Here is a 19171-nt window from a genome sequence, read left to right as displayed (position 1 = left end):
ATAATAAAAAGTAAGAAAAGTGAGAAAAAAAAGAAAAATAGAGGTGCTGAGAGCCGGACAATGAAATGTCCTTCCTAGAAGAATCGCATATAACGGGCCACCTTCACCGAGCGCTAAGGGGCAGCTTCATCTTGTTTTTTTTTTTTTTTTTTTTGGCCTCGGCACATGCCATTTCTGTCACTTCTTGGCCCATCGTTGATGATTAACTAAGGTTCCGAAACACGCTGGCGGCGAGAGAAGAACGGGCAAAAGGAGAAAGCTCTCGGCCAACATCTGGACGCGGCCATAAATCTGCGGCGGCCGTGAAGCTTATCGGGGAGACGCAGAACTTCCTTCACGGCTTCCCCCGTAGTATCACCACAGGGCACGTGGTCTCCAGAGAGAAACGGGATTTCTCTCCCCTCCCTCTCTTTGCAGGCCCCAACGGTGCGGCCGGACAGGCGGGCGCCCACTGCGTGTCGGTTAGACTACGGTCTCGTTGTATCATCTCGCGTTCCAGCCTATGAGGTGCGCTGTCCACCCGAAATTCTGAATGGGTGGAGGGGAGGCGGAAATCGTTGCGAGCGAAGAAGACCGACCGTGAAAAGCAGATAAGCCGCACCTTGCTGCCGCAGCAGTGGCGGTGGTGACGGCGGTCGCACTCGCAGGGATTCTAACGGCAGCCGGAGGACGAAGTAGGCGGAGAAGAAGCGAATAAAAAAAAAAGTAAAACGTCGGCGTGTGGGTCCGCTGCGCATGGAAGCGTATGGGACGTTGTCTGGTGACGCGTGCCCGCACCGTGGGGGGCAAAACCCCGACGTGAGCTGTCCTCTGAGAGGTCATAAGTCGGAGTCCGGGGAAGGGAGGAACGGGAAAAAGGGGAGGAGAGAGGTATCGAGGGAAGCAGGAAGAGCGTAACAGATGAATCATTGTTTGGCTAATGGAGAACGCCACGTGAGCACAATGGAAGCTCGATGGAGAAGTGCTCGCTGCTGCCGCGCTGACCGGTAGTGCAGCGGTGCCTCTGGACCATCTGCCAGCTATATCAGTTTTTGTTTTGTTTCTTTGGGCGGTAGCTTTGATGGGCAACTTCAACTTCTTTCTAGGCTTCCGCTTGTGCGAAAGACGCGTAACCGAGCCGCCTTTGCTGGAACACCCAGTTCCCAACTGGGGAGGAGTATCCGCTTCATCTTCCGTGACGTCGCCCGCGACTAGGAACACAGCACGCCAGTGACTAAACCGCGGGCCCCTACCGTAGACGCCAGCCCCTTCGACAGCGAGGGCTTCCCCTCAAAATGCCAGCTTTACTCTCTTTGTCTACTTTTTTCTCCTTTTTTTTTTGGGGGGGGGGGGGGGTTGGGGGTTTCTTTGCCTCCTCCCGCCCCTCCAGCCGCGTCCTCCCGCCACCCATTTGCGAAGCTGCGTTGCTCCTCTAGCGAGTAACGCGCGCACTCGGTATTTCGTTTTGGTCCTTCTGCTCATTTTTCTCCATACAGCCCGGTTTTCGCAGGAGATGAACGCCGGAATGAAATGGCTTACGCCGCAATCTCCAGTTACCGCGGAGCATGTAATGTCGCGCTTTTTTTCCGCCATTCGCTTCCCCGTCCTCGTATTTCCCTCGCTGCGATTTTTTTTCCTACCCTTATTGCTGTTCTCGCAGTTCGAGGCGATTATCTCTTGTCGCCTTTGGCCGCCCAGCTTCGTAAATCCGGCGACTTTGTCGGGTCGTCGATTTTGTCGTTTGCTTTAACGCTCGCCCTTGGATTGTATCTCATTTCAGACACCAGTGCAAAGCGGCTCCTTTTAGTGCCTGTTTCGTTGCGCGAAGTTGGAGAGGGTGGCGGTTTCCACCGCCAACTTGACGCTGGTTGCTCTTTACTTGAAGTCGTCAAAGGAGAAACGAATTCCTCCGGCAATGGCTTCCGGGCTTGTCAGATCGTTTTTTTTTCCGCGTTATTGGGCCTTATTGGCAGCTGGGGCGCTGAACAAATCTCCTTCCAATTTCCACGCTGGCGGCATTTTCCACTATATGTTTCGGTAAAGTTGGTAGTGTCGTTAGTAATGGGGGGTGGTGGCACTAGGCTGTATCTATTTGCCGGTTTAATGCCTCGTTTACGTTAGCCCAGGTCACAACGCTGATCAGCGTTTTTTGTCGGCTCAGTCAGTGACTTGAGCGAAGCTCCTTGCGAGGGCCACGTGGTTGTCTCATGCTGAGCATGTACCAGGCGAAAGACACTGCATGTGATTTAATTGATGGGGGTAACAAAACGCATGTTATTGAACAGGCGCGGTTCAATATTCCCTTATTTTCTAGCACTTCCTCGTACCATATTTTAATGAAAAACTAGCCTCACGTGAATCAAACAGAAAAAAAAAGGTATGAAAACAAAATCTATTTTAAGGTGGGCTTCTCCACAAGATGATACTTTTGAGTGGAGAAGCCAGCTTTACAAATTGTTTTTGTTGTAGCGATTGGTTCTTATTTTCTAATTTTGGTTTTTGTATGCGTTACCGTCACTTTGACAATTTATTCTTACGACAACATCTCAATGACATGAGCAACTGTTATTAAAAGCGAAGAAGTATAGGGATTCTATCTGGTGTCCAGCCCGCAAGCCTTTGCTTTTGAGGACGGAACCGAAGCGTTGCGTTGTCCCAGCATGCTCTGTGATTGTGAATCACAGCGCTGTATGCGGTGAACGTTGTAGTTACCGACGCATCCTAGGTTACAGAACACTTGCCCGTTTCGAGCGCTTCACACACGCGTGAAAGTCGCGACCAGAATAATCTTAACGGGCTGCGGCTCTTAGCGCACTTATTTATTTATTATTACTTACTTTTTGATACGATGTCCTTCATTAAAGGTGTCGGCCCTACAAGATCATTTCACAACCAGAGCCTTAGGGGGTGTTAGCATGGTGGCGATGACTGCAGCGACCCATAGCGGGAAAGTCGAGCAAAATGCGGGCGCGGCGGGCGGCAGCGGTGAAGGTACGCGCTAACGAAGGCTCTCTGTAATAGTTCTGTTGCTGCTTAAGGCTATGAACGCGAGAGAGATATATATTTTTTTGCCGTACCATCTTTTGACGCTTATGACGTTATGCGCTGGGGTTTCTCCTGCTCCTCGAGCTGCAGGGAATGGTAAAGTTCCAGCCAGCTACAGACCGGTGATCACTCGCTGAGAAGCACCTGGGCGCGCACGAGCGAAGCGAGGAAATCAGCCCCCAATTAACCGGGACCCGTGAACCATGAAAACACGACTTTTGAAGCGAAGACTAACGACGACGGAGCCAAACGCGTTCCCGATTCGCCGCCGGGGACGACGACGACGTCTGGCGGACCCCAGTCGGCACCGAAGAGAAGGCGGGCGAGGAGGGAAAAAAAGAAGAAGCGAAACGCAAGCTCGAGTGATAGGAAAAGCGCGCCTCGTGCAAGAACGAACGGGCTTAAGGGAGAGCGATTCAATCGAATTTCTAGGATGCAGCAGAGACAGCGCGGTCGGCAAGACTCCCGCAGTTACGCGCTTTTCTTCTGCTTGCGAGTCTCGGGAAGACCGCGAATTTTCTGAAGACGAGAACGAGAGAAAGAGGTGGAGGGGGTCCTTGGGATCCTCTCCATTGCCTCTTTTGCCGCTTTTGATTTTCTCTCGCTAAGCAGAAGCTCAACCCTAAAAGGAAAGAGAGTTCGCAGTAAAGGAAACACAACCACAAGGAAAGTCGGGAATTGTTTAAGAAACGGGAAAGGGGCATTAGAGAGGGTGCCCGTTGGGAGGGGGAGAGGACGGGGGGGGGGAGGGGGAGGGTGTCCTGTGGGCGTGCGTAACTGCGGCAGCCAGCGTGCGGCGTGCCACGCCGGCGTGCCACGCCGCTTCTCAGCCTCGGCGGCCGCGGCGCAGTCGTTACGTAGAAAGCCGCCCGGTGAAAGCAACAAGGGTACGCGCCGCATATTGTTTGGCGCGTCGCTTTTCCCGGCGTGCGTGCCTTCCCCAACTTTTCCTTGGGCTCCCACTCCCGAACTCCGAGGCGAACGCGGTCGTGAACGGAGCCACGCACGCACGCGCACACATTTTGCTTGTGCGCTCGGCACTCCTTTCCTAGCGGCTTCCATTCACCTCCGGGCAAGATTCCTTCCTCCTTTGGAGCGGCACTTCCCATTTGGCACAGATGACTTACTTTGTATTCAGGTTGCGGAGGTATGGGAAGGAGTTGAGGTGGCTCTATATCTGGCGCTCGGCGCCGGCGGCGGCTCTGAGATGAAGAAGAGGAAGGGAGGGCGTATAAGATCGTTCTCGCAACTTCTATGTCTTTCATTCTCCTTTGCTGCCCTCCGTTTCGCCGCCTTGTTCGGTTCAATGGCGGAGTAAATACTTTCAGAGTACGGCGACGCGGGTAGGGGTGCGAGATCTCGTTTTTCCTTTTCTTTCTTTCTTTTTTGTCTTCACGTCTTTTTACTTTCCTGCCATGCTTCTCGTCGCAGCGGTATTTGTTTCTCGCTGGAATGCTTCATTCGACCTAAGCCGGCATTGAAGGAGCGATTGAAAAGTGATTTGCTGCGTGCCCCGACGGACCGGCAGGGCGGCAACTGTGCTTGGTCGACCGGGGTTTCTCTTCTTTATCTTGCGAACCGCGTGCACTTGAGCTGAAACTTTCGCGTCTCTCGCAGGGCACACATTAGTTCCGGCGACAGTGTGTAGCTGTTCTAAGAAAGGACACTAGCATTTCTGTTGTGATTTTGGTCTTCACTGAGGACGCTTTAGTCATTGTCTGACTTAAAATGCAGTATAGCATCCCGGTAGCATACGGATAGAAACGGTAGTGTGCAGTAGAGAGGATGGATGCATATAAAGTATGTATAAAAAAAGGGGGGGAGGGGGGGGGGGGGGTTAACGAGGGGTAAGGTGCAGCTTGGAGCGAGTTGGTTCTGCATTATTATACTACGACCGACGCCCTAACCGGAGACAAAACAGACAAGATGACGAGCACGCGTGCTGTCCTCGTCTGTGAGGACATCGCCTGTTCCCACCCTCTTGTGTGCTTTGTCTCCATTGTTGGGCTGCTCATAATAACAATAACCAGGACTAGTTCTGTTTGCATACCCTGCGCGGCACGAGATGGCTAGGGGATAAAAAGAAAATGGAAGGTTAGAAAGTCGCGAGCTGCGTTAAGTGCGTAAACAGTCCGGGGTTTAGCGTGCAGAGTTCACATGCACATCTTGCCTCTCTGCACGATTTGCTAACGTGTCAAATTGAAAACATGGCAAATTTTCTACACATTCGCATGATTTTCTGCGACATTGTACATCAGCTGTACCATTGAAGGCGTTATAATTTATTTGTCAAATTTCCGATACATTCACGGGAAGTTTCGTGTAAATCCCGATGCCTTTGGATGTTGTCTACTGTTTGCTTTGCTGTTGATACGAGTTTGCGTTTGTATTCTTGCACTTCTGGTTGCTGCTGTCGAACGAATTCTCTTATCATAAGTACGTCCTGCTTTCTTTGAATTTGATTGGTTGCATGTTTACTTCTTTCGTAGCCGATTTCGTGCAAGAAGAAAACAACGGCAATAAATGCTGGCGTAAGCATTTCTCTGTTTTTTGTACACATGTGCAAACAAATATAAAGGATGCAACGTTTCTGCTTTATGATTATCGCCCTTCTCTGCGAAGCTCTGTGCTGGTTTAGTGTGCAGTGACTTTTTCGGCAACCCTTAAATTGTTGGCATAATCTGTATCTCCGCGAATCTGGCCTGCTTATGTGCTAACGTGCCTCTCTTTTTTTCCTCTTGTCCATTGCAGCGTGCAAGACGGGAGTCGACAGACCGCTTAAACTTGTAAGTTTGCCCATATGCTCATTTGTTGTTTATGCTAAAGGAGAGATTCATGTAAACCAATCGCACATAACAAACTCTTTTCTGTTTTTTTTTTCTTTCACGAAGTAATAATCGCACCGGCTTGTTCAGTGCAGAACGCGTTCTCGTGCTATTAGGCTACACTGTAAAATAATTTATCCCTTGAAAGCGAATAAGGGTATAAATAGGTCTATAACTCATACCCTTGCACCCTTCTTGGGCGTAAGGGTGCGAGTTATAGACCGATTTACGCGCTTGTTTGCCTTTAGGGGTGTAAATTAGTCTACCGTGAAAAGACTATGGTTTGTTTAGCCTGTTGGCGTAATGAAACCTTGTTTCGACGTTTTTCATTTTGTTCTTGCATTCCTGAGTACTTATGACATTTATGGTGCTGCTTGTTGAAGTTAACCGCGCAGTTGTTAGCAGTCCGGTCTTTATTATATATATATATATATATATATATATATATATATATATATATATATCTATATATATATGTATTGTTTTCTGAGAAGTCCGACGAAAGCATAGGTCGGCAAACTCTCATAGGTGAGCAAAATAGACGAACATCAATCAGACTCACTCACAAATTATATTGTTTGCCGAGGGCTCACCCGGACTCAGAGTGACCAAAATTCTACTCACCCGTGCTCACTCGGAATCACCAAAATTCTACTCGGCAGAGCTCACTGAGTGCGACCAATTCGCAGCAGCGTTCCCCGGCATTCATTAACAAGCCAATTACTGCCGCACTCCAAAAGACGGCCCTACGAGTATTTTTCTGTTCACATGTCTCAACCAACTCCGAAATAAAACAGCAAGTGCTGTCCAGCGCTTACGATAGGAAGCACCGGAGAGTCCCTCAGCAGGCAATACTATCGCAGCTCCCTGAGCAGCGGTGAACGTCTTTTAACGTGGCGTGCTTCGAGAGAGTACATTTCCCTCGTGAGACGCAGTACGTTTCAATTAGCGAGCGCAGTCTCACGGTTGAGAGGAGCAAGACAGAAAAAAAAAGATAAAAGGGGGGAAAAGAAAGAAGACGTCTCGCGACGCGATAAGGGACGATGGATGAGTCCTGTGTTGATGTTGAGCACGAATCCTGTTTATACATCGGCTGTGTATCGAAATGAACCGATGGGTGGAGCCGTTGTGTGGAGCGGGGCGGCCTTCGCTATCGTTTCGCAATTTCAATCAAGCAGCTCCCGAAGCGCTCGCTGCACAGCGTGTAAAACACGCCAGTAATAAAACGCCCAAGGTCCAGACTAGATAAGGCCCGACATTTTCTTGACGTAACTCCAGACCCGCCCTTGCATTAGGGGTCCTCTTCGAAACGCCGCTACGGGCTTATCGCATTCTCAGGTGCATGGCGTAAAGTTCGGGCGGGAGGGGGGGGGGGATGAGTTTGAGCTCGCGTCTTACTTTGATGTCGTGCTGCGCTTCCCGTTGCCAAAACGCGATTAATTTGGGAAGCATGTTTGTTTTACGCACAGGAGTGAGCAGGAAAGAAAGGAATGTTTTTAGTGGCGTTAGATACGTGCTCGGCTCATCTTAGGTCGCTCGTGAAACCGCAAAATGCGAGTGCTTCATACCCCGTGATCTTTATCAGACCTTCTGACAATGCGCAGCAGTAGACAGAGGCTTATGACACGCAGCGATAGCCGACCTTTTTCTAAAGCCGTAGAAATTGATGCTGAAAACATCGGTTTGAGAGCTGAGAGACACTATAGCAGATTTGGGAGCGGCAACAGCAATCGTACAGGGAAAGCGAGAGAGCTAATAGAAAAGAAAAGAAGAACAGGTGTTAACCAGATTGCATGATTTGCTACCCTACACTGGGGGAGGGGGAAGCGGGCAGGAAAGGGGGAATGGGGAAAAAAATTCCGATGTTTTACGTGCCGAAACCGCGATCGGGTTATGAGGTACGCCATAGTTGGGACTCCGTAATAATTTTCACCACCTAGGGTTACGTGCACCCAATGCATGGTACACGGGCGTTCTCGAAATTCGCCCCCATCGAAGTGCGGCCGGCGTGACCGGGCTTCGATCCCGTGACCTCGTTGCTTTGCAGCGTAGCACCACAGCCGATAAGCCACTGCGGTGGGTGAAAGGGTGAGGAGAGGAAGAACAAGTGATGCGCACACACAGATAACAGAGTTCAGCATGCTATCAAAGGCGGTCGCAGTCAGTCCTCTCAAAATGTGCAGCAGCGCTCTTGGAGCCCCAAGAGCGGATGCCGGTCGATGCCATGGTCTCAGTATTTTTTTCTCCTGAGAACGCTCCGTCGTCCACTCGGCTTAAAGCTGCACGCACTATCTATCTTTAATTGTTAAAGCAAATGAAGTATATGAGGACATGTCGTATGGGTTCATCGCAAACGCTGCACTAGGCGCTGTCCATCATACCAGGCGGTAGTCGAAGGCGCAATGAAGGGTGAAGGGAAGTGCAGCTGTGAGTCGACAGGTTCCGGTGAATTCCAAAGGTTCTAATGTACTGCGCCGAACAAGTAGGCGAAGTTGCCTCTCTGCACCAGCTCTTGACAATGGCGCAGGTACACGTTGGACTTGTTCGTGGGCGGGACGCTCTAGTTCTTCGGCTATTTCGTTGCCGATGATGCCGCAGTGACCTGGCATCCACTGAAATCGGATTATGTGCTCGTTTTCAACTGTGTGGCGGTGAGATTCGCACGCTCAAGGATAATTATACTATTAGTAATAGCTGTGACTCGGTGAGCTTGTGACCACGTGTCCAGCGTTCTTCGTGAAGCATCAGTATGTTTTCGGTTAGGCATTAGCCGTATTTTGCCTCGAGAGCATTTTTGCAGCTTGCCTGAGCTTGCCCGAATTTCGAGTGGCACAGCAGTTAATGCAGCGACCTCCCTAATCTTTCCTGAGAAGCTCAAGTGAACTGATGCTCTTATAACCGTTCAGAATTGTGGACAATAGAAAATAAAGTTGTGTGAACATATGTACGTGTGGGTTTTTCACAATGGTTGCCCAAGAGAACTTGGCCCAGATAACTGTTGCACGCAATCAACGTAATAAAACTGACCCTGAAGTTAGCTTGCAGCGCATAAAGTTCATTCTCGTTCTGCCCGCGCAGGCGTGTACGATGTGCTTATTTAGATCTGCCTCCTACAGCAAAATGTGCGCGATAGCGTAATTTGCATAGAGTTCATAACGCAGACAAACTCCCTCTCATTATACCCGGAACGCGGGACCTGAACTCGATTATATTTCTCGCGCGCAATCTGCGATCTAAAGTGCGCTCAAAGTCAGCGCTCCTGGACTGTTTTAACCCCAGTCTTAGCGGCACCGCAAAGTAGATTGCAGCCTCCGGGGAATCGCCTTACCTTCAACGGGCGCTCCGGAAGGACGAACTAAAAAATAAGTAGAGCAAGAGTGCTGCTCAGCCGAGAAAGACTACACGAGATAACTGCCCATGCTGCTGCTGTGCGCAGAACACGTAGGGGAGCTCGCGCCCGGCATTGCGCAACGAGGCAGCGCTTAATGAAGGAAAATGGGGGAGGGGGGGTCTGCACAGTCCTGTGACTATAGGCCATGGGGAGAGGCGCCACTTCGCGGAATAAAGAGCCCGCTGCATGGCTGCGGCCTCCGCGTCCTGCAGTGTCGGCGTTATCGCCCCATAATGCCGTGTTGCTCGACGCTTGGGGAAGGAGGGTTGTCGTGTGCGCCGCGCCGCAAGCCGCCGACTCGGAAGCGCTCATTAAACACGTCGTCGCGATACGGCGTAGATTAGGCCGCCTATTCAAGCGGCGCCGCCTCGAGAACGCTGGCCGGCGACACTGCGGAGGTGCCGATAAGGGAAGAGCCTCCTACCGACGCTTCGGACTGCGGCTTTGGCCACCCCCTCCCTTCGCTGCCCGCCCTTCCACTCCTCCCGCCCCTCTCCCTTCGCACTTCCCCGCCAAGTCTAAACAGCGCGTGCCCCGGCTTTGCTTGGCTTGGCCTGGCTTGCCCTGGCCTGCAACGCGCACTCCCCTTCATCGCGCACGCGCTGGCACTATCGGGAGGGGTTTGTCCGAGTTAATTAAAAGTTGCAGAATTTACCCAAGTATTCCGAGAGACCTTGGCTGTATCGCCCATCGCACTTTCGGCCTGCACCTTAGCAGCTCTCCCCGTGTCTCCTCCTCCTCCAACCTTTCCCTCCTACCGTACATAAAGGTGCTGACCCTTACACCCCCACCCACAGCACATCCCTTGGCGCCTTGCCCCACCGCTGCGCCTCCTGGCGGCCCGCTTTCAAGTTTTCGCAGCCTAGTCAGACCGAGAGGTGAAAAAGTCTGCTGCGCGGCTCCGTGGCATCTCGAGTCGGTGTTCTCCAGCGGCAGCGATCCGCAGCTGGCTTTCCAGCCGCGAAACAAATGAACTGTTGGAATGCTCGCGATAGTGGCTGTATCGTATCTCTGCGCTTTATTGGAGCTCCTTTCACTCTGATTCTCTCTTCCGCCTTGTTTTTTCTGAGTCTTTCCTGGAACTCCTGGTTTCTGTTACCCGCAGAGCAAATATTGCTCCGGTCGAAGTTGAACTGTGCAGGCCCTAGTACTCCTGCACTTCTATACTTTTTCTTTCATTTGTTTTCTTTGTTTTGGTCGTTGTACTTATACGAGTGGCAGAGAGAAACCGCAGTTTAAGCTTGTAAATTCGGAAAAGCTTGCTTTATTCCTAACCTGCCTAATCGTAACTGCTTTAGATTCGTTATTAAGGTTAGTTTTCTTTAAAGCTCTTTATATTTGCTTCGGTGGGATGATGTTATTGTGACTTGCGATACGCTTCGTTCAAATATTACTACATCTGACCAAGTAGAAAGCTGACTTTTTTATTCTTATTTTCTTTTATTCTAGCGCAACTTAATATTAATGGTGTCACTGTAGCGGCGTGTAGAAGACGTATAGTGGTCGACACGTTTGAAGCCACGCTATCATCGCAATAGCTATGATAGCGCACTTTTCATAGCTGTGATAGCTTACTCGCGCCAGAAAATATTTAGGAATCGCCAGTATTTTTGTAGTTCAAGGTACGGTGTTTGGATGCTGACATTTACGAAACTGTATGGCCGCAGGTGCGCTCGTGCTCTGTACGCAGGAGCGTGCATTGACGTAAAAATAGTGAGCATCGAATTTGGTTTTCATAGTGTCTTGCTTTCCGAAATGAACTGTAGTCCTAGTGGGAGACGTTCAGACTTTGTAGATGTATACAAATCAAATGAGTGGCGTATGCGCATAACATGCAGGCGTTATTGCGTCGTGCGCACGTGACGTTTCTAATTGCGCTAAAGTGAAATAGCGGCATGTGACACTTGCATGAAACGCGTGGGGTTTTCGCATTACACGTGAAAGAGACAAGACATTTTGATCAAACGTTTTAACTTTAGTTAAGCTGAGGGACAAGAGTGTGATAAAGAGGACTAATTAGTCGAAGTCAGAGGCAGTTTGTTGAGACAAGGAAAATATGAAAAGCAGCATTCCATCCACACGAGTATTTTTATTAATTTTTTTTTCGTGGATAAGGGGAAAACCTAACTACAGCGTTCTTACAATCGTGACAAAAATTTTTGGCCTCCATGGGCGATGTCTGGAATCGAGTGTGACATTGCAGGTGTACGTGTTCACCGGTAGGGCCAGAACATGTCGCAGGCTCAGGTTTGCACGGCGCGCGCGACATGAAGATATAAAATTGTTCGCTGCGACCGTCGTCTCTCGGTCGCAGCGAAGGATTTTAAATCTTATTTTTAAGCTTATTTTAAGCTTAGAACTTTAAAACTCGCTATGTTGGCCGTGCGCAACGCGCTTATTGAAATCCTTTTAGAAGGAGCTCGTGTCTTCAGTAGCGAAATATAAAGCCTAAAGAAAAACACGCAGCGGGCTTTGTGTCGAAACGAGAGCCGCCGCCATAAATGTTCGCCATTTACGCTGTCGCTGCTCGTAAAAGCCTTAAGGAAGTGGGACAAGTGTAACACCGTTTGTAACACCAGAGAAGGGGGATCTGAGTATTTAATGCATCGATGTTTCCATCCGGTTCCTTATCATTTTTCTGTTCTTTTTCGTTTACGCCGGTAACGGAACGCACTCCGAGTGTATACCGTACCACTGAGAACCACAATCGCGAGCAATCGTGTTTTAAAGATCTCGCAGAATGTAGCACAATGTGCGTCGATACTTGGACCTTGACCAGTTTGTTCGATGAGATGTTTCAGCAGCAACGTGAAGACGGGATCGTAGAACAGCAAGGATGTCACACAAGAGGCATTCGTCCTGTTGTAGCATCATATGATGATGATCATGATGATGATGATGATGATGGTGATGATGATGGCGGTGATGACGACGATAATGACAAGCTCTTTGACATATGCCATATTTTACGAAAGCGCATCGGCTCAGTATGTTAGCGCAGTGGAGATAGCAGCGAACACTTCCGTGGCGTCACCACGTTGTCACCTGACGCGCGAAACTTGTCGCGATATTTCGATTCGCGCAGCCCAGGGTTTAGGCGTGGCTTTGTTCCACAACCTGCGGCGATTCCTGTGGCTCCCTCGATGAAGTCTGTAATAAGGGCAAGCTGCGAAAGGCACTGAACAGCTCCCGAGGACAAGCTGTCGCATTGTGTGTTAAAAACGAAGCACAGTGCGCGGAAGTAAGCAGCACGGACGCCTACTAACGGCTGAAGTGTGATTGAGCAAAAAGTGACCCTGCGTCCCGTTGTCTCTGTCTTGTCTTGCGCGCTTCAGCCTCCATAATGATCCTCACACACTACTAGCCAGCAGCCAACTGTTCTTCGTCACAAGCTGCCGCAAACAATGAACTTTATGTCGACAACAACGGAAGAGCTCTGCGACTTAATACAGGGCAGATTGTGGTTGTCCAGGTAGTCGCCGTTCGTAATAAAAATATACAGTCGCCGGATTCGCTTGGTATGTACAGGGCGTCCAAGTACCGGCTGTGTACTTTGGAACAGGGAAAGTTCCGGGTGGGAGGCGTTCGAGGAAGAACGAGACGGCGTCGTCCTCTTTTCGTCCCCGTACTCGTTCAATTACACGCCTCGCCAGTGGTTCCACACTGGAAGACTCCTAATTAAACTTTTATGTTAGGACGGGACCCACCTAAGTTGATTGTGCTCGGGCTTGTGGCACTGCGTCGGCTTCGTTAGTGCACCTTCAGTTCGAGTCGGGAGGGTGACAGGGCCGAGCTAGGCGCTGGTGTGGAAGAGAGAGAGGGGGGCGGTGAGGGGGGGGGGGGCGGCATTGGAAGAGGATGGGAGGTCGCAAGGCTCTAAAAGAGGGCAGCCACTCAGGTCTGGCCATCTCCACTCGGATTCCTGGACAACCGAACACCGAGGTCCATCGGTGCCGCAGTGGGTCGACGTTGTGAAGGGGTCTTCGACACGGACGGCGCGCGACCGGCGTGGACCGAATCGACCAGACAGATGATCCTCAGAGGCAGCAGCGGATCATTAGTTGAGGATTAAAGGCGCGTTCTCTCTCTCTCTTGCCTTCTTCCCCAAAACTCCCCCGCATTTCCCTCCTTCGCTTCGTTTCTCCCGTAAAACCCTGTGTTGTGACAGCCTTTAGCTCCCTGGGATAAGCTCCGCTAAAGGAGCAGAAAACGAGGCAGACAAAGAAGGCGAGACAAGGTGCGAGCCAAACGAAGCCTGCGAAATAAAAGTCAATCCCGAGTCTCGCGCGCAGCCCGAGCGCAGAGCTGCTAAGACGGTCGGGAGAAAAGAAGCTTGACTCTTCGCTCCTCCTGAAGCGCTCGGCAAGCACGCCCACTCCGTGGCGGCTGCTCCATTCTGCTTCTGCGAGCATTTCAAGCGGCAGAAGTGTGTGTGTGTGTGTGTGTCTGCGCTTCGGGTTACACAAACGAAGCCGGGCGCCGCTGCAGTTTAGTGCCGAAAGAAGGTGTAACAAGCTTCCGCAGGAAAGCAGATTTGAGCGACCGTAACGATGGATTTTTACAAGTTGACGCGCAATTGGTCCAAAGGCGCACCCGCCTTTAGACCCCTGTTGTACTCGAGAAACAGAACACTGTCGTGTTTTGACACGCTTGTGCCCGTGACTCTTGCCTGAGTGCTGGCGCCGTGTGTGCTTTGTGGATAACAGTAGTTTTTGCTGAGGCTGCACCTAGCGCTCTGTTTTTTTTTTTTTTTTTTTATGACGGCGGGCTGTGATAAGTCCATGTTGTAAGTAATTTAATAGAATTTTGCAGTTCTTTTTTGTGAGGCAAACGACGTGGAGAGAAAGATAGAGATATAAGTGGAAACGTGGGAAACGGCGGTGTCTCAAAATAGGCACCGACTGTACAATTCCGGCCATGCTGGCTAACCCCAGCGCCAACACGCTAGTTTGACGTCATACATTTCAAAGTATTTTTTGCCGCGTTCTTGCCTGATTTTTGTCCCAAAACAAGTTCTCAAAACTGAGTAGGTTGAGCTTGGTTCATTCAGACTACAATGTAATCCTCGTTTTCTGATAGGCTAATTAACAAGTCCCGAGCAGGTGCTTTCCGAATTTCGTTATGCCACGAGGAGATTCAAGCCTGTGAAAGCTTCAAGCTTTTATGGCGTGGGAACTTCAAGGCAGAATTTTTTTCTCGTCGCGTTTTTTCTAGTTTACCAAGACTTTGATAAAGGTAACACTGGAGTCTCTAGTTTTTCAGGAGTCTAATTATACAACACGTCTTTCCTCTCCATTCCTTTTTAGTGTTTCTTTGACGAGAGTTCCACATTCTCGCATCAGTGGCCATATTCCCCTGGTTATATTGAAGATTAGGGAGCCTAGATTAGGTTTGTGTGAGTTGCGCTGTGCGTACTGAATGGCCCTACCATGCAGATATATGCGCGCGCACGCGCGCTCTCACAAGCACAGAAATATGTACACACGGGCACGCATTATTGTACAAACATACGCGGACATAAAAAAAAACTACTTGAGAATCCCGTTTTCTCCAGCAAGAATGGGCTGATTGGTTTTAGAAGCCAATGGCGATGGTTTACGCTCATCTAAGTGGCTTCGTATAGGTGCCGGTGTCGAGGTCATGCTATTCTGGGTTTTACTTTGCGCGCGAACGTTCATTGCTTGCGGGGTATTTTTATTACGGACGCGTCCGATTCCCATTCAAAGTTATTGCTCACGCACCTATAGCACAGCGGTGCTGATGTCACTGCTAAGGTATTAAACAACAAACGGGGTTATGCTGGAGATCTCGGGATATGCAGTTATGGAGAACTCCGAAAGCTCGCTTCTTTCGTTTGACTGGGTAAGCGGTCCTCGTCGAATGGGATTCTCTTTTTTTTTTTTCGGTGAATTGGGCTATATAGTAGTACCGCTCTTGGCTGACTCGTAAATATATCTCAGATAACGCCGCTTGTTTCGTACATTTGCAGTAAGGGAACTGAAAAAAAGAAAGACAAGAGATTACATTATGAGTCTAATTTTCTTTACAATTTCATTTGCGGGAATCAAATGCTTTGTGTACTGTTTGATATCAGTCTGATGTTCGATATACTGTTTGATGTGAGTCTTAATCGTAGTGTTTGTCTTTCTTGTTTGCATTCTATCAAACGAAATTTTGAATGATATTTAGACGCAAGAATGAAGCGGCTGAAGGCATTTCTCAAAAGATAACGCAGACATATGGGCCACGGAGAATGGTCGGAGTGATTACAATTTGATTCGCGGTGAACTTCGCGAACTAGTTCACGCTTCTTCAGAGCCAGTTCTCTATAGCTCGTGAAGAACCGGGCGGGTACAATGCACTATACCTCTCCGGCGAGCGCAAATAATGCCGTGAGCTTGTTCCGCACAATTTCTTTCTCTGTGTGAAACTAAATGCGACGAGCATGTGGTACCATATGAATTGATCTGGTGAAATGAATAGCAAAATGACAGCGCTTTCTCATTCAGTTTAGGAAGTGCGCGTTTACCGGATGGACCTTTTGACACACCTTTTAAATTATGGGGTTTTACGTGCCAAAACCAGTTCTGATTATGAGGCACGCCGTAGTGAGGGACTCCGGAAATTTGGACCACCTGGGGTTCTTTAACGTGCACCTAAATCTAAGTACACGGGTGTTTTCGCATTTCGCCCCCATCGAAATGCAGCCGCCGTGGCCGGGATTCGATCCCGCGACCTCGTGCTCAGCAGCCCAACACCATATAGCCACTGAGCAACCACGGCGGGTATTTGACACACCTTTGTTGGCTAGTACCGGTACACGTCGATGTGCGACGCCACCGGTAACGCCTTCGAATGCTTCGAGGTTGTTTATGCGGTAGCACAGCCAGAGAAAACAAAAGCCTCGCGAGAAAAGCACAGAACAGGGCCACGGAGCGAGCCATATAGGGACTGACGGATACAGATAGACTTTCTTGCTATAGTCCGTTTCGGAGATGCATCAAGCGTCGTTTTTGTAAGGATATTGTCGTGAAGATGTCCTATCGACTACTGGACAATGCCACGGGCTAACGTTACATAGACTCAGCTCCATGTAGAACTTGGTATGGATGGCTTCCATGGTGGCCCGCACTGAATATTACGTCTTTCCTCATGCCCACTTACCCAAGGATGCCGCGAGCCATCATTGAAGTTTATTCTTTATACAATCGAAATATTGAAAAAAAAAACGAAAAAGGAAAATGAAAGTGGCCGGAAAGAAGACTTGCCACAGATGGGAGTCGAACCCACGTCATCAACATATATTATGCGTGGAAGGCTCTGCAGTTTGTAACTTGCAATTTTTTTTTCTGTCACTTCCTTGAGAGACTGTAAATATATGCTATATTAATTTTCGTATGATCTCGGTGATGTTCGTTTGAAGCAGCAGGCCTTACAAACCGGAAGTTTGACTCATTCAGCAGCCATCGAAATAACATTTTCATTGCCATCATGGCAAATTCACTAGCGAGCTAAGATACCATCTTCGAGCATCGGTAAAGTGAACACAATTCCGATTGTTAATCGATTACGCCGTTTGCTCCGGAAAGATAAGCGATTTTGTCCTTGAGGCAAACAAAAAGGAGCGCTCATGCCTGACCACCCCTTGCTAACATAACCTCATTTCCAGTGAGGAAGGAGTTTGGGGCATTTCACTCCTCTCGTAGTAAATTTCAGATTGAGCGCTTCCTTATGCACCCTTGCGTCGCCGTAATGCGCATCAAATGACAGATTTGTGTCCTGAAGATCCAATACCTTCGGTTGGACGTTGATGAGCGGCCCAGTTCAATGCGTACGTGCGCCAAAGTTCCCTTTTAGACTCTAGCAGGAAAAGCGTAAGGCTATTCGTGTTTGATCTTTCCACGCAACGCGCGTCATTACTTGATTATGAGTGCAGTGATAAATGCTATAACACTGACTTCAATACGCGCACATCACTTCAGTTTATTACCTTAAAAGCCCCGTTCGAGGTATTACATAATTGGCGGTTAGCATGTGCCATTCAAACGCGATAATCGGGCCGCATAGTGTCAGGTGATTTTCGCGCCACCTATGAGCAATGGGTGATCGCTTAAGGACAAAATGCAGTCGCAATAGGTCGCAAATGGTCTCGCTTTCATCGTATACCACAGTGCATCAGTTCGGTCTCCTCAGCGCCCACCGGTAGCGCAAAATGTGTCGGCAGCCATGTGCTCCGAGTATTGCGTTTGAATCACTGAGCACTGAACATAGGAAAACAATCAGATGATTACGGTAAAATACGAGTGGTAGCTGTCTACATGTATTCCGAATGACACGTTATGGCGGCTCGCCGCCGGGGATGCGTTACAGAACGGTAGCTATAACGCAGAAAGCAAGGTATACTGAACGTGAAAAATGCCCGCGGTATTGATCAGCTGGCCCAGTAAGCGGAAAGAGTTAACAAACACGGCAGTGTTGTAGAGGAGGTAACGCAAGGGATGGAGGATAGAGAACGGAAGAAGTGGTGGGGGGGGGGGGGGTAAGCGCGGAGACACCGCCCCCCCCCCCCCCCTCTCTCTCCACCCAGTCACCCAAACGCGGGAAAACAGATGCGGAGGCGCGGGAGAGTCATCAATTGGAACAGCGGCCGCGCGGCGCCGCGCGCCAGATCCAGTCCAATCGTGCCGGCGTCGTTAATCAGTGCCAGAGACAAGCGAGGCGCGCTACCTGAGAATCTAATTGAAATGGCTCAGCGCGGCGGTTCCCGCGCTGCTGTCCAAGCCGCTGGTCGTTCACACGTCTCATTGGCTTCGCCGACAGACGGCTCTTGTCTCGGCCAGCTTCCACAACCTTTTCTCTCTTTCTTTTTGTCTTTCCTGTATTCGTTGACGCTGCACTGTCGGGACCCTTTCTTTATCGAACTTCTCCGCGCCCCCCCGCGCACTTTGTTTTCCGCGCCGAGAGGAATCCACTCACGGGATGGCCTACTCCTCCCCTTCCCCCTCTCTTTCCCTCGCCTCGGACAGTTACCGCGGTTTTTTTCTCCCCCGATAGCCACTTCCTCTCCCTCCTCCTACGTCACTACTGACACCGCAGATTGCTCGATACGAAAACAATAAATAAGTAAACGAATCAGGGAAAAGAGCGAAAGGAAAGTATTGATACATCGGAATGGCGGAACGCTGCGCTTGCCGCACTGCGAGACAATTGGAAGGAGACAAAAGTAGCTAGGAGAAGAGCTGCTTTAAATTGCGAGCCAGGCAACGGCGATCCTCTGAATGCGCCTCGGTCGAAGTCCAGGCTACTGTATAAGTGCCGATTCTTCCGTTTCTTCCTGTTATCTACTGCGCTTTCGTGTCGAGCTTTCGGCGAAGCCCTTCCGGTTCCGGATTAAAGGTCCGGTCTTCTTGAGAAGAAAATCGTGCGGTCTTCTTTTCTTCTTTGTTATTTTCTTTCTTTCTTTTTTCTTTTAAGTATTAGTATTGCACCTGGAAACCGCGAGGTACATTCACGGTGGCATACACTAACTTCTTATACTTTTGAACATACACTTTATTTCATTTTGACAGTCAATTTCCTGTCGGTCACACCATTTTCTAAATGTATACCTTGAAAAGGAAAACCAGGAAATTCGAGACGAAGAGATAATTTATGGATTTCAGTAGAGGCGATGATTTAATATTGATCGCTGACCAGGTACGGGTCAGCTGAGCAATAAGCGAAGATATGAGCTAGATCGAAATTTTGGCAATTGTGAGATCAAAATTTTGGCAATTGTCACATTGATAAGGGCGGGCTGGAGCGAACGACAGAATTGAGTGTGGCAGTGAGGCGTGGCAAACAAGAAATGTGAAACGCGATATGCACTTCCGTTTTCTCTCTTTCTGGCTTTGTTGCCTTACATTGTCGCTTTTGATTTCATGGCATGACT

At 49.5% G+C, this 19171-nt stretch overlaps 1 protein-coding gene across 1 annotated transcript in view; it reads left to right on the top strand.

Annotated features, from left to right (window-relative positions):
* Positions 1–19171, top strand: part of LOC119455427 (irregular chiasm C-roughest protein) — a 355429-nt gene that overhangs the window by 67400 nt on the left and 268858 nt on the right. Inside the window, exon 2 of the mRNA XM_049668760.1 lies at positions 5776–5810. The gene's annotated coding sequence lies outside the window, so the exon portion shown is untranslated. The remainder of the gene's footprint in view (positions 1–5775; positions 5811–19171) is intronic.

Source organism: Dermacentor silvarum, chromosome 6, assembly GCF_013339745.2.
Source record: "Dermacentor silvarum isolate Dsil-2018 chromosome 6, BIME_Dsil_1.4, whole genome shotgun sequence".
Lineage (NCBI taxonomy): Eukaryota > Metazoa > Arthropoda > Arachnida > Ixodida > Ixodidae > Dermacentor > Dermacentor silvarum.
The sequence above is the reverse complement of the archived record's forward strand: the minus strand, read 5'-3'. Positions and strand labels throughout refer to the sequence as shown.